At 38.1% G+C, this 13,908-nt stretch overlaps 1 protein-coding gene across 2 annotated transcripts in view; it reads right to left on the bottom strand.

Moving 5' to 3' along the window:
- Pde10a (phosphodiesterase 10A) overlaps positions 1–13,908 on the bottom strand; it is a 566,879-nt gene that overhangs the window by 260,993 nt on the left and 291,978 nt on the right. The window lies entirely within an intron of this gene.

Genomic DNA, 13,908 nt, shown 5'->3' with positions numbered 1-13,908 from the left:
CTCCCCACGCAGCCGCCCGCACCCTCGCGGCGAGTGGTGGGGTCTCGGCCCCACCGCTCGGGGGCCCCACACCTGGCAGCGGTCTGCTCATATGTGAATCCATCCCGTCCCCGCAAGCTGGCTGGGGTGCTGCTGAGTGTCTGCGTGTCACATAGGGGTCTAGTGTTCTGTATTCTAAACCCGCAGCCCTGCAGCTCCTCCACCTATGTGCTGTTGGGCTAGCCACGTTGGCCTGTTTGTTGATCGTCTTTGCCAGGGAATCCTTGCACTGGCGAGCCAGCAGCCCAACCAAGCAGTTCTCAAAAGTCAGAGCTCCCAAGAGGAGAGCTTAAACTCGCACATTTGGTAGGAGTTTAAATCAAGCACAGAGTTTCTAGTAAACCTAAGATTTGAAAGACTATGCATCCCCAGGACTTTCTTTCCAATAGTCACGTTAAGGCAAACTTCATGTACACACGTCCAGTTTGTTTCAATGGGGACAGAGTGCAAAGAGCGAACTATGGCTCAGATACAAGAAAATATGAGATAGTCACCCTAAAATGCTATAGGAACCCCCTCACTTGAGGCTTCCTGAGACCCCGCTTGGTCTTCTCTCTTAGACAGGAGCGCAGACAGTTGCTTTTGAAGGGAACTGTGCTGTCCAATAGGCGCTCAGAACAAGAAGCCGCAGAAGTTTGGAAAAGTTGAGGAGCAGGAGCGCAGATGCGCGGTGGCCGAGGAGCGAAGGCGCGCGCAGCAGCGATCCTGTGCTTGAAGACTCCCAGCTGGGGGCAGTCACCCTATTGCTCCGCTGTGGGACCCTTCAGACTCCTTGGACTAAGTCACCTTCTTTGAAAGGCAACAGGCGAGCCACAGCCCGATTTTCGCGGAGGGTAGTGCGGTCATCTGAGCGCGCGGCGTCCAGCGGTGCAACCGCTGTGCTGAACAAGTTTGTGACCACTTGTGTAAGTCTCACCGGCCAGGGCTCTAGGAGAGTGTCTCGGGCCCTCTTGATCTCCACATTTTCCCCCTCCTCAATTCCGTTTCACATATTTTTATTTTGAAGAGTAGTCCGGGTTTTTCCATGGTTAGTGCTTTTCCAGATCCCCACCAAACCCCTTTTCCCGGAGAATGAAACACGGAGGATTTCCATTTGCACCAAAAAGAGCAGATGGGACTCCAGGACTCCCAGAGAGCTGGTGTCTCTCTTCTACCTCCAAAAGTCCTCAGTGATTCTTGGGGAGACTGGGTATTGTATTTAACAGGCGCTAGTCGGGACCTTCACTTAGGTCGGAATCTCTGAATTTGCAGAACAAGAAAATTATTCCAGAGGTTGTTACCTTAGAAGCGGGGCGGTGGGTGGTGGAGCCAATACGTGTGCATTCCCTAGCCCCGCAAAGGAAAAACCACACAGGAGCAATGCCGCCCCGCTGGTCTCTCTCTGGTCACAGCCTCTTGCAAGCAGCTTCTGCAGTCCCCCAGCGCTTCACTTGTTAGTTCTCTAAAAGCAAGGTTTGCTGGGCAAGGACTGACTCCTCTGTCAGAACAGGGCTTTCACACATTTGGGAGAGATGAGTTTCCCTTCGAGTGTTTATTCATTTATGCTCATTAAGGTTCTCTTTGCCGTTAAGGTTTATCTGCATTTTTTGGAATCAGTACACTGATTTTTCAGCTATAGGAAAATTTGCACTTAACTTGAATGTTGAGCCACTTTTCAGGTACAGGGGAAGACCGGAAACCATCAAGTATTTGTTCTGGGAATCTTGGTTAAATCAGGATGCAAACTCTCACCAACCCTTTCCCAAAATGTTCGGTTTGTCATCCTTTTCTCTGATTGCTTGTTGGAGGACACACATTTCCTGGAGAAATGAAAAATGACAAAGCAAGATAACGGAAAAGAACCATTTGAGGAGTCGTTGACCGATTAGCAATTAAATTTGGATAGTTGTTTTCCTAACTGAATACTGGTGTCCACATTTGTTCACATAAATCTTACAGGCGCGCAGGCACTTTGCCATTCTTCCAGAACTATTGTTTAGTTGAAGATTTCAATTAAAAACACAGATTTGTCACTCACTGTACTCAGGCGGTCCCACACCTGTAGAATGTGTTTCTTTCTAATTCTTTTCCATATCTTTGAATTCCTCTAGGGATGCATCAGAAAAATCTGTTGCTAAATATTAATTATGTCAAATCTTTATGAACAAATACACTACCCCATAATTAAAAGAACAGTACATAAAGTTGACAATATTGTTAAGTGTCATCAGGTAGCAAAACTGTGGTTATTGGAGTAAATATCTGAGAAATCTGCTTGGTTGCAGTATTTTCAGTAAAGTGAAGATTTTCCCTTATTCCAACATGAGGAAATGCTAGCTTTAACAACAGGGAATAAAAACTTAAAGAATATTAATGCCCACAGAGATGTCAAAATTATGAGGACCTTATTCATATCTCAACATTTTAAAAGAGCACAAGACATTTGTTTACAACTTTTACCAAAAAGAAAAAAAAATGATCAAGAAAGTTTCATACAGATAGTGGAGCCTTACCTGAGTGGACCTGTGTAACCGTGAGTATGCTGAAGCTTCCCAGTCTTCACATATATTGTTTTTAAATAATGATTTCTTTATTTTATGCCTAAAATTTTAGTATTTTATGACTAAAATTTTATTTTTCCTGGAAATAATACCTGCCTGCTTATTGCCTCATTTGGATTGTATACCCTTAAGAACATGGGTCAAAGGTAGAGTCTAATAAATTTTTAAAAGATATTTTCCTCAAAACATTGTAGTATTTCTTTATGAGAATTTAACCACATAGCCTTTCCCCTAACCGAAGAGTTATATTCATAGCTAATACAGTTAATATTTCATGAACTTTTTGGCAAACATATGAAGTCTGTTTCTTAAATGATGTTACTTTGCAATTTCAATATTGTATTTAAAACTCTAAATTTCAGATCACAATTTCTTAAGAAATCCGCCTTCTCTTTTAAAATGCTAATAACCTTTATTAATATGGAAAAACAAAGATTAGTTATATGTTAAACTGATCTACTTAAACAGATAAGGTCTACTGAAAGATAAATTCTTTTTAAGTTTAATTTTTGTAACATTTAAAATATATACCAAAGCATCTCATAAGCAAGTAGCTATTGTTTCTAAGTCAGACTTCTCAACTTAATTCCTAGTAAACTGCCAACATGTATATCATACAGGTGCTACGTGCACAAACTGCATTCTAACAGGATAATTTCTTCACCATTCGGTATGCTAACATGGAGTTTAGCTACCAGGTAGGCAGTTATTCATGACCTCCAAGCCCATGAAATCCTTCACTGCTAGTTCTAGATTTGTCTCACCAGGAAGCCTCCTTTAATGTCCCCTATCCCCAATCTATCATTGGTTTCTTATCTAAGCCTCCTGGAATTTATGTAATTTTGTCTGCTCAGATTAGCATGTTGCAATGAATTCCTTCTTTAAAAAGTTAACAAACATGTGATTTGCATTGACAGTTCTATCTCAAACATCTTGACGTCCAAGTCTTACCATTGTTAAATATTTAATAAAGGTCAGCATGCAAAAGACACTCAATTATTGTCCTACCTATCACCTGCATGCCAACTAGTGACAAATTTCTATTACTGTTGGTGTTAACAAATCTGGAGTAAAGGGAAGGGTGGGCTTTACAGTATCATCATAATCAAAGCTAAAGAAAAGGTGATTGATTGTAATCCTTATAAGAAAAATATTGTTAAAGATAATACATTCAATGAGACACCCTTGAAAACAGACCAAAGACAATAAAGATAACTGCAGCACCTACTACTCATATTCCTAGATCTTTAATTTTAATTGTTTCTTTTTAAATTTAAATGAAGTAACTACAACATAGATGTCTGTCACACTTTATATCATAAAATAATTAATAATTAGTATGTTATATTATGCTTTTGTAAATCAACATCAAAATAATGTCTATGTTTCAATTAGAATATTATTCCATGCAAATGGCTAAAATCTGAGTATTTCTAATAAATTTCAAGTGTCCATTCCATCTTGAGAAAGGGGTCATATATGCCTCTTGATTAAAATTCTATCCAAATAGAAATTTTCATTAGTTAAAAGCAAAACACTTAATTCCCTCTTAATAATCTCTGTATAATGGCTGTATCTAGTCCTAAGAATACTAGTGTTAGTAGGTACCACTGAGCTTATATAGTCATCAGTACTAAATTCTAATGGTAACTCTGTTGAGCATTGATGCTACTATATAATGCTGCTGGATTACAACACAAAACTAAATGCAAAAGATTCACCATTAAAAACTGCCAGATCACTTTAGTAACTCACTGGCATTTATAAAATACTGAAAATTTCAATTATCAAAACCAGATACAAATTAGAGTGTCATCATGGTTCTGTTAATTATTTAATCACCAAATGTTTATAAGTAAGATGTATAAATTTCATTTGAAATTGTATTTCAAGATTCAAAAGGCAGTATGAAGGAATTATATCTCATAAAATAGTAGTAATAATAATCTCAGAAGAAAGAAACTACTTCCTTCAGAGAACTATACTATTATTTAAGCATCTATGTAGGAAATAATCTTGAAAGGGCAATAGGATAAGAAGGATTGGCTGTGTGATATATTTTAAGGGCCCAAGTCACTAAAAATGTTCATCCTGAACCCTGTGAATACCTTCTGAGCAGACAGTGCAGCAAGAGTACCCAAATCTCCCCTGTGTCTCTCTACCTGTTCTGACACTGTAATATCTGCAAGTTAATACATGATATTTAAATGGAGTATTATTAATGCTATTTGAAATAAGCAGGTGTTTGTCTACTGCTTGGAAATAATTTTCTTGCCAACTTTTTAAATTTTATAGCCAAATTTCTACAATGGGCCTTGATGTATATGTAAGTGGAAGCAACTACAAGAAAAAAAAAAAAAAAAACAGTGTTGGATTTTTGAATTTGAATGAAGAGAAGGCCAGGTCCCCTCGGAGAAGGATCATGATGCACCAAAAATTTAAAGAATCAATCTTTCCTCCATCCTTCTCCAAGGGGACCTGAGGCCTTTTGCCCAAGTGACTGTACAATGGGGAAAGGGCAATGATCAGACGGACATTTGAGGGACTAGTGGACACTGGTTCTCCAAAGGAGCTCCAGTGTTCACCTTTGATTGGACATCAGCTCCTGGCTTCTGGTATGGACTCTTTTGGCTTCTGCCTGGGATTCTTTGACTTTCAGCATAGACTTTCATTCTTCTGGCATAGACTCTTCAACCTTCTGGTGTAAATTCTTCAGCCATTACAGGTCCATCAACCTCCTGATACAGACTTGCATGGAACACTGCAGTGAGCTCCAGACCTTGGCCTGGACCCTTCAGTCTCCAGTGTGCAGACACCCTCTACACACTTCCTCTCCTGACTCTGTGGCTGACCATTATAAGCCTATCTTGTAATTCCTTGTACATGTGTATATCTTGTGTTTATCTGTTTCTCTAGCATACCTGGACTGATACAAAGTATGTAAGGGAAGAAACTAAAAGCAAAAGAAATATTATTGGATTTTTTGAGTTTTATCTCCAAAATAAGGATCAAAATGGTTGGCTTGACGCAAAGCATTGATTCTTTTCTGTTTGTCTCAAAAAAGAAAAGCAAGGCAATAGCCTGGGACTATCCAAGTGGGCTATCCAAGTTTTGTTTCCATCTGGGCCAGAATGAGAAGGGCAGGACTCATTCACATAGGTGGCTGGTTCTGATGTCCGGCACTGACTTACATAGATGACATGTTTTCAAGAGGAAAAAGCATTGGCTTTTTGTGTCTGTGCTTCTTTTATTAAAGTGCCAAAAGAGAAGAGAGTGAGCTGAAAGCACGGATGCACATCATAGTAGACTAGTGTCCAGGTCATGTCTTCAGAGATTTCGATTTTACACAATTGAAGGTCATATCAGCACACAGATCATCCACTGGCATCTGCAAAAGCAGACTGTTGTGAGGTGTAAAAGAACTTTGTATATTATCTTTTGTGAAATGGACTCATGGGGGAAAATAATATAGAAACCAAAAAATACAGTATTGTTTTACAACATTTGTTCTGACTTAATGGAGAATCAAAGAAATCTACCACATTAGTAATTGAAGGAATGGGTATTTGTGACCAGGGAACTCATCATTTATAATGCTCTGGTCTTCTTTGATTCTGAATTTGGGAGTCAGTGACTGTGTGTTCCTATTCTGCTCTCCTGCCATCAACAGTCACCACAGAAGGCAAGGTCAGCACCAGGGACTTCCTTCTCCCTCCTGCAGAGTAGGCTATGCAGCCCTGTCCTACCAACAGTGGAGGACACGTCTCAGCAGGAAAGTGACAAGGATTTGATTGCTTCCAACAGAGTACAGCCAAAGGGAACAGCATGGGAACCAAGGTCAGCTCCCATGTTCAGATACCTATCTGCTCCTTTCTTTTTTTTTTTTTTTTTTTTTTCTTTTTTCTTTTTACCAGTACCTGGGATTGAACTCACGACCACCTGCTTGCAAGGCAGGTGCTTATGCCGCTGAGCTAAATCTCCAGCCCCCTACCTGCTCCTTTCTGACTCTTCCATATTCAGTTCTATCATTATGACTGATGAGATGCCTGGAAATTTACCTTTCTCCTTCTCCTTCCAGCTTTCTAATTCTGATAGATTGTCATTACAAATTCCCAGAAATCTCCACTTCAGCATCGTAGGCTCCTGACCCATTATCCTGTTTTATGCCTACCTGTTAAAACAATCCCAAGTAAGAACTCTTACTTTCCACAGATAACTGGCCATCGCTGCTACTGGTAACACAAAAAATTTATTTAATACAATTTCTACTCATAAGAATATACTAGAGAGTCAAATGTGTTTTACTATCTGGAAATATCTAGAATGGCTCACTTTTACCTTCTGCTCATTGAAAGATATCCAGGATGTTCTGACATCTGTTGATCGACATCACTTTAGCAAGTCTATCACCATAGAAGAGAGCACCAAGGCTATGTGTTATTTGGTTTTGCTTCCATGCCATATTGTTCATTTTAAAAGGATCCACCTGGCCCAAGACCAAGTATGTAAAGGAGCAGAGTAGCAGGAAACATCTCAGAGGCCTTTGCTCAAGGCAGCCAACCAGTAGGGAGCAGAAAGAAGTAATTGTCTCACATCCGATGGCTAAGGTGGTCTCAAGGGAGTCTCAGAGAGAAAGCTCCAGATGAGCAAATTATTTGCATATTCTGGGTAGACTAAGCCTCCTCTTCTTCCCAAAATACCAAGCAGTGAGTCTCTGGTTCCACAACAAACATCTTGACTTAGGACATTGCACAGTCTGGCCTAACCGTACTATGTTTTTAATAAAGTCACCAAAAAACAAACAAGCACAGCAGTTCAGTAAAATACAGGAAACAAAATGTGGCTTCAGGACTATCATGCCATAGTTACCCTTTAGCTGCAACCGCCTTGCCATCCATAATGTAAAAGCCTTAGCACAGGGCCACTGGGAAATATAAGGGAACATCATTAACTCAGATTCAACTCACTTGACATAGTTAAGCAATCAGAGTATAAAGGTCTAGACAATGTTACCTTGTGCCTTCTGAATGATTTTCCTAATTGATTTAAAATATTGAATAGGAAAATTAAAACCAAGTTAAAAATAGCTGTGGTTTTTATCTATCTCATATGATTGATGTCATGCTATAGTTGCACTTATTTAAATATTTATTACCTCTAATGTGCTTTTTTAGTCTCTGGAGTTACCTAGAAGTAATGACACTGTTTGCTGGAAAGCTTGTCAGGTTGGATGTGTTAAAGAAAGCCTAAGACTTCTGGGGTCTTAGAATACCCCAAACTGCCAATGGTAATACACATTTTCAGTAAGGATGAGAGTGGCAGTAACTGTATTAAAACAAATTTAATCTGGATCTTGGGAAGCCATGTTTATCTTCTGTTATAAAAATATTTTTAAAAACCTTTTAAAAAATTTATTTTGCTGAGCATGGTGGCACATGCCTGTAATTCCAGAATTTGGGAGTCAAGGCAGTAAGATCATTGCCAAGTTTGAGACCAGCTTGGGCTACAAAATCAGCTGAAGGCCCACCTGAACTACATCGCAAGACGCTGTCAAAAAAAAAAATCATTTTAACTCATTCATAAAAACAGAAAAATTGTAGATATTTATTGAGTATCATAGGATGCTTCAAAATATGAATATATTGTGTAATATTTCTATTAGGGTTCAGCACATATATACCCTCAAACATTTATCATTCGTGGAAAAACATTAAAAATTCTTCTAGCACTTCACTATTTTTGAAGACTCAAGAGCAAATGATTGTTGCTATGAATGCCTAGTGTCTATTTTTCTGTAAATACCATCCATAGATCAGATAGAGGGAAGCCTTTATTTTTAAAATAGTTTTCATTAAACTTCCCAGGCCTCTTATCCTGAGACCAGTGAACTTAGTAATTTTGGTTTTTAGAAACACAGTAAGGACCCCAAAGCATGACCAGCTAGGGCGCATTCTCATTCAGTACCCAGACATGACTGTCATTCCTATATACATGGTGTTTTCTGAGCTGTCAAACCAGAAAAGGAAGTTAAACTGCTCATTCAGCCAGTGTTATGTTAGCTATTTTGTGTATCAATCTATGAAGTCTCCATTAGGACTAAATTCAAAAGACTCAATTAATTTGCTCTCATATATCCTGCATAGCTAGGTAGCTTAACAGATGGGATTTAGGTCCATTTTGTAGGTTTCGCATAAATGGATTATAAAATTGATTAAAAAAAGCATGTATATGGGACAGATTAGAGTTTTCAGTGTCCTTTTTACATCTATGTTTTTTACTTTGTTCTCTAAGCCAGGTTGTGGAGTTTCAGTATTTCCAGATCTCTCTGTATTTACTTTAGAAGCATCTTAATTGAAATTTTCCTCCCATATAAAAGTAAATTACAGACAAATAGCTTATTTTATGAAAATCTATCCCATCTGTGTTCATTCACGCTTTATTTCTTTACTAACCATAAAATATAGTTGAAGTCCAGTATTGTGGAAATCTGATTTAAACAAATCCAATATAAATAAGAGAGATCTCTTTCAGAAGAGAGATCAATACAAGGAAGAGAAATTTGTGACTCACTATAAATGTTCCATTGATACTGAAGATTGCTTTTTGCATCTATAAGTTGATTCTATTTCTAAAAATATTTCCACAATGTTTATTAAAATCTCACTAATTATATGAAAGTTTTCATTATTTCTGTGCGTTTTATTGGTAATGGTATAAGCAGTGATGGTGACTCTCTTTGTGATGAGTGCCCAAATGCCAATTCGAAAGCCACTTATTTATCACAAAGTGCCAGTGCTACAATTAAAACTGAATACTTGGCTTTTAGTTTAGAAAAAAACAAACTCATATATTAACATCTTTTGTTTTAAAAGAAAGACAAACAACATGGGTGTCATATGGTCATCACCACTAATATAAAGGGATCTCTTTTAACTTACTCAAAGTCATTCAAAATAATTTCAGCAATTCACTGTGGCTGACTGGAGTTGCTAGTCCTAGCTACATGTTAAAAGAGCACTCCTCTTTCCCCATAATAATAGATTAATTAAAGTACCGGCATGCTCACTTCCTTGCTTACCAAAGGTAAAACTAAACAATTAAGTCCCAGAGCTGACCCAGAAAGTAATTACCAAGCATCAAAATCCTGAAAAACATAGGAAACAGGATGTAGGAAAACTTGAACTTTTCATCAATTGAAGAAAATGAAAAAGAAAGGCACCATTGGGGAAAAATATTGCACAAATCCCGAGTCTAAACACCTGTGATATATTTAAACAGCACTCGATGTATAATAGTTTCTTCCAGACTTGATCATCCCACTTTGATGCATAACTATCTCAAAATAAGAAAAACATGGCCATGATCTACTTTTTCATTTTCTTCCATGTCACAGCAGGAATTCATTTACTACACAATTGTAGCTTTCCGTAGGTTTGGCGGGGCAAGGGTTAAAATCAAGTTTCTAGGGGACAGTGGGTGAGTCAGGTAGTTTAGCAGGAACCCCCAAATCTTCTCTGTCCCCACAACTCAGGTGTCTCCAGCCACTTCTGGTTTCAATTAATTAGTTTATGGCTTTCTTTTCCCTATCTCTTACTTTGTATGTTATGTTTTCAACTCTTTTATGACCACATTTTCATTTTTTTCTAGTTTTTATGATATGGATTCAACTTCATTGTGTTAATCTTTCTTCTTCGACTTTTTCCTGAGTTGGACTTAATAGAGATTCTATTGGTATAAAGTATTGCTCAGTTTGTATGTTTCTAGGTGGTTTTAATTTTCAGTTTTTTCTAACTAACCCATATTCTCTGATCCATAGGCTATCGAAATATATTTCTTAATTTTCAAGTAGGTAAGAATACTTCAGGGCATGTTTTATTTTTAGATTATATTAAAGACTGGCACCTGTAAAAGCGCTGATTTTACATTTTAGAAAACCAGTGTTCCCAGTGCCCATATATCTAATAAGACTTTCTAACTGTTGGGTAGGGGAAGAAGAGGCTGAACTGGTTGACCTACACAGAAGCAGAGAGAGGTCTGTTCTGGAAATAAATCACCCAGCTTCAGATTTTTTTTAATCATCTGCAGATATTTATATCTGTTGGTTTGTTTGTTTTGTTTTTGATTTTTGTTAGTACATGTTTGCAGTACATAACAATTGCATTCATTGTAGTGAATTGGTATATGTACGTACCACACTTCAATTCTCTTTTTCCCATCTGATCCATTTTACCAGCATGATTCATTTATTTATAAGATTTCATAAAGTTAATCATCATATATACAGACTGAAAACCAGATTACTAGGCCAAAGAACATATAAAACATGTAGGACAATTATACTGTCAAGGTATATTTTTAGATTCATCTTGCTCTTACCTCTTGTGTGTCCTGAACAGAACTGTTCTGAGTGTCATCACCTATCTTTAGAATGAAAGCAAGGAAAATATTCACCTCTTCCTGTTATTTTTAGAGTTGTATAAGATCATGTGTATAAAGTACTTAGAATGCTCCCAGCATGTAGCAAATCCTTAGTAGATGGAAATATTACCAAGAAAAAGGGGAGGGAGGATGAATAAAGGAGGAGAAGGATGACAAAGATGAAAAGGAGAAAGAAGAGGGACAGGATGGAAAGAAGAGAAAAAGAAAAGAGAAGAAAACAAAACAAAAGAAGAAGTAAAGAAGCAGTAAAGAAGCCACAGAGCAGAACTGGTTTTGAACTCTAGATCCACCCCTCCTAGCTTCCCTCATTCTGAGTTTTTCAGGATGGTCAATGGGGATAAAGTAGAAGCCGTGAGATACATGGAAAGCCTGTGACTGGCGCCCAGCGAGTACCTAATGACTGTGACCTACTGTTTCTGAGCACTGTGATATGAAGTAACTCATACTGGGTGTGATTTTGGAGAATGAGCTGTGGCTTGCCTGGCTATTCCTTAGAACCCATATGGGCTAATGATCCTGAGCTCATCACTCAGGATAGGAGTACTGGTGGCTTCAAACACTGGGATTTGACTATTTTTCCTGACAGAAGCAGAAAGTGTGCATTAGCAGTCATCTTGGAGTAGCAGAACACTGCCTTCCAACACTGGGTTCCAGTCAGGGACCTTCCTTCTCTGTAGGTGATCTTCATTCCCAATGCTAAAGCTTGGAAAGCTTACAATTATTTTATCTCCTCTCCCACTTATTTTCAAAGGTATTCTTGTCCTAGATCCCGATCCTTTTCCTTGTTCACTTAGGATCTAGAATTTGGGGATAAGGGGTCAGTGATGTCAAGCTTGAGTTTTCAGAATAGGTCTCTCAGTGATGAGGAGTAAGGTGAAGTTGTCAGAATCATTTGGTACTCCTGTGTCGTTGGTTTATCTATGCCTGTGCTTTTCGTAGAAAAGCAAATAATATGTTAAGCCTGATATTTATGTATCAGTTTTATTCTTTTGTTTTGTTTTGGAATACATGTGTTGAGCCAAAAGACCAAACTATAAGACTTCACATTACATCCTTGAGAAATAGAAATATAATTGGACTATGGGCTGGTAAGGCAGTAATAGTTTATATACATGCATGGGCCAATAAATTAAGAGCCCATCTTTATTGGACAAGAATGAAGTATATTATTCTCTAAGTATACTCTAGGCACTGAAGAGAAAAATATCTTTAAAATATTAAATTCAAATTTTCAGATGTATGTTTTCTGTAGTTAAAATAAGGTCTGTTTAAATAGGATGTGCAAATGCTCTCAGAGTACTTGAATATGAAGCCTTCAGAGGGAATTTGTGAATGGAAAACAATTTCCTGCTCTTTCTGAGTCATCTCCTTCAGGTGATGAGGAAAAGTCAGGAGTATTACTGGAGGAGTGAGGGGCAGCTGACTGCCAACACTTACCTATTCCAGAAAATAATGAACTAATCTTTTTAGGAACTATTCATTGGATTTCTGTTGCATTAGATATTGATCTAGATACTTAGGGCACATAAGTGAACCAATAGGCAGAATCCCTGCTCAATTTTCTATTTCAGAATATACAATAAAATGAAGGAAGTACAATGATGAAGTAAATGGTAACATGTCATAGAGTATGATGTGGTGGAACATGATGATGGGTGAGCACAGGCTTGAAGCAGAGGCCCAAGTAGAAGAGATGGCCAATGGAAAGGGTCTCAGGACAAATATTTAGGTCCAACTGCCTGAAACAGACAAGAGGAAATGAAATGTATTATAGCTCTAGAATATAGCTTTCACTCTATGAAATGGAGAAATACTCTGGGCTTGCATGGTCTGATCATTCATGTGTCCTGTGTGTTTTTGCCCTGAACTGTGATAGAAGGACACAGTGCTGCATGGTTGACACAATGGTTGTGTACATCATTGCTTCCCACCCCACATACCAGATTGCACCTGGACATTTGTGAATGAGGAGAGTTAAAGACCTTTATAGCGTTGGGATGAGGAGTCAGGAACCTTCTGGACTGTCTTCTTAGGTAAGACAAGCTCTCATTTATTCCAAATAAATAAGACTTTTCTGATACCTTTCAAAGAAAAGCACAAAGTCTTATTTGAATGACCCATTTTTTTCCTTGTGATGGTCCACTTGGCTGGACTATGGTGCCCATTTATTTGTTCAAATACCAGTGCAGATGTTGCCATGAAGATACTTTGCAGATGAGATAAACATTTAGATTTATGGGATTTGATTAACATAGATGATCCTCCATAAGGTGAGTGGATCTCCAAATCAACTGAAAATCTTAACGGTGAAAACTGAGGTCCCCCCGGAAGAGAGTATCGTCCTTCTAGAATCCTTCCAACTAGAGATGCAACATCAGTTCTTCCCTGTCCTACACAGCCAGCCCTGCTCGCAGCATTTACCCATGATAGACAAGTTGTAGGATTCCTAAGAATTTGTGCATGTTTGTATACATTTATATTTTTGAGTATATCTGTGTGTACATGTGTGTGCACATAGATGTCTTTATAAATATGTGTACATAAACATTCATGTGTGTATGTGTGTGTGTGTGTGTGCGTGTATGCACACGCACATGCGCCTGTGAGCATCTTCCTACTGGTTCTGTTTCTCAGAAAAACCCTAAGAATATTTCCCTAGGATTCCTTTTTTGTGATCATTAACCCACTACCTTTGCACACATATTTTTTCCTTGTATATTCCTAAAACAAAATGTTACCTTTTTATCATCTCAGAATGTAGAATCTTTAGAGTTTCTTTTAAATTTTTAAACTAGAAATAGAAAATCTCAGACCCTTCTCATTTCTATTTCAAAATAAAGTTACCTTCCCTACTGCCCTTGTTGCCTGTGAAACAGTTTTCTCTCTGTCA

This window comes from Cavia porcellus, unplaced genomic scaffold, assembly GCF_034190915.1.
Source record: "Cavia porcellus strain 051 isolate PalLab524CR breed Dunkin Hartley unplaced genomic scaffold, mCavPor4.1 scaffold_22, whole genome shotgun sequence".
NCBI classification, from domain to species: Eukaryota; Metazoa; Chordata; class Mammalia; order Rodentia; family Caviidae; genus Cavia; species Cavia porcellus.
Note: the sequence above shows the minus strand (reverse complement) of the source record. Positions and strands in the feature narration are given on the sequence as shown.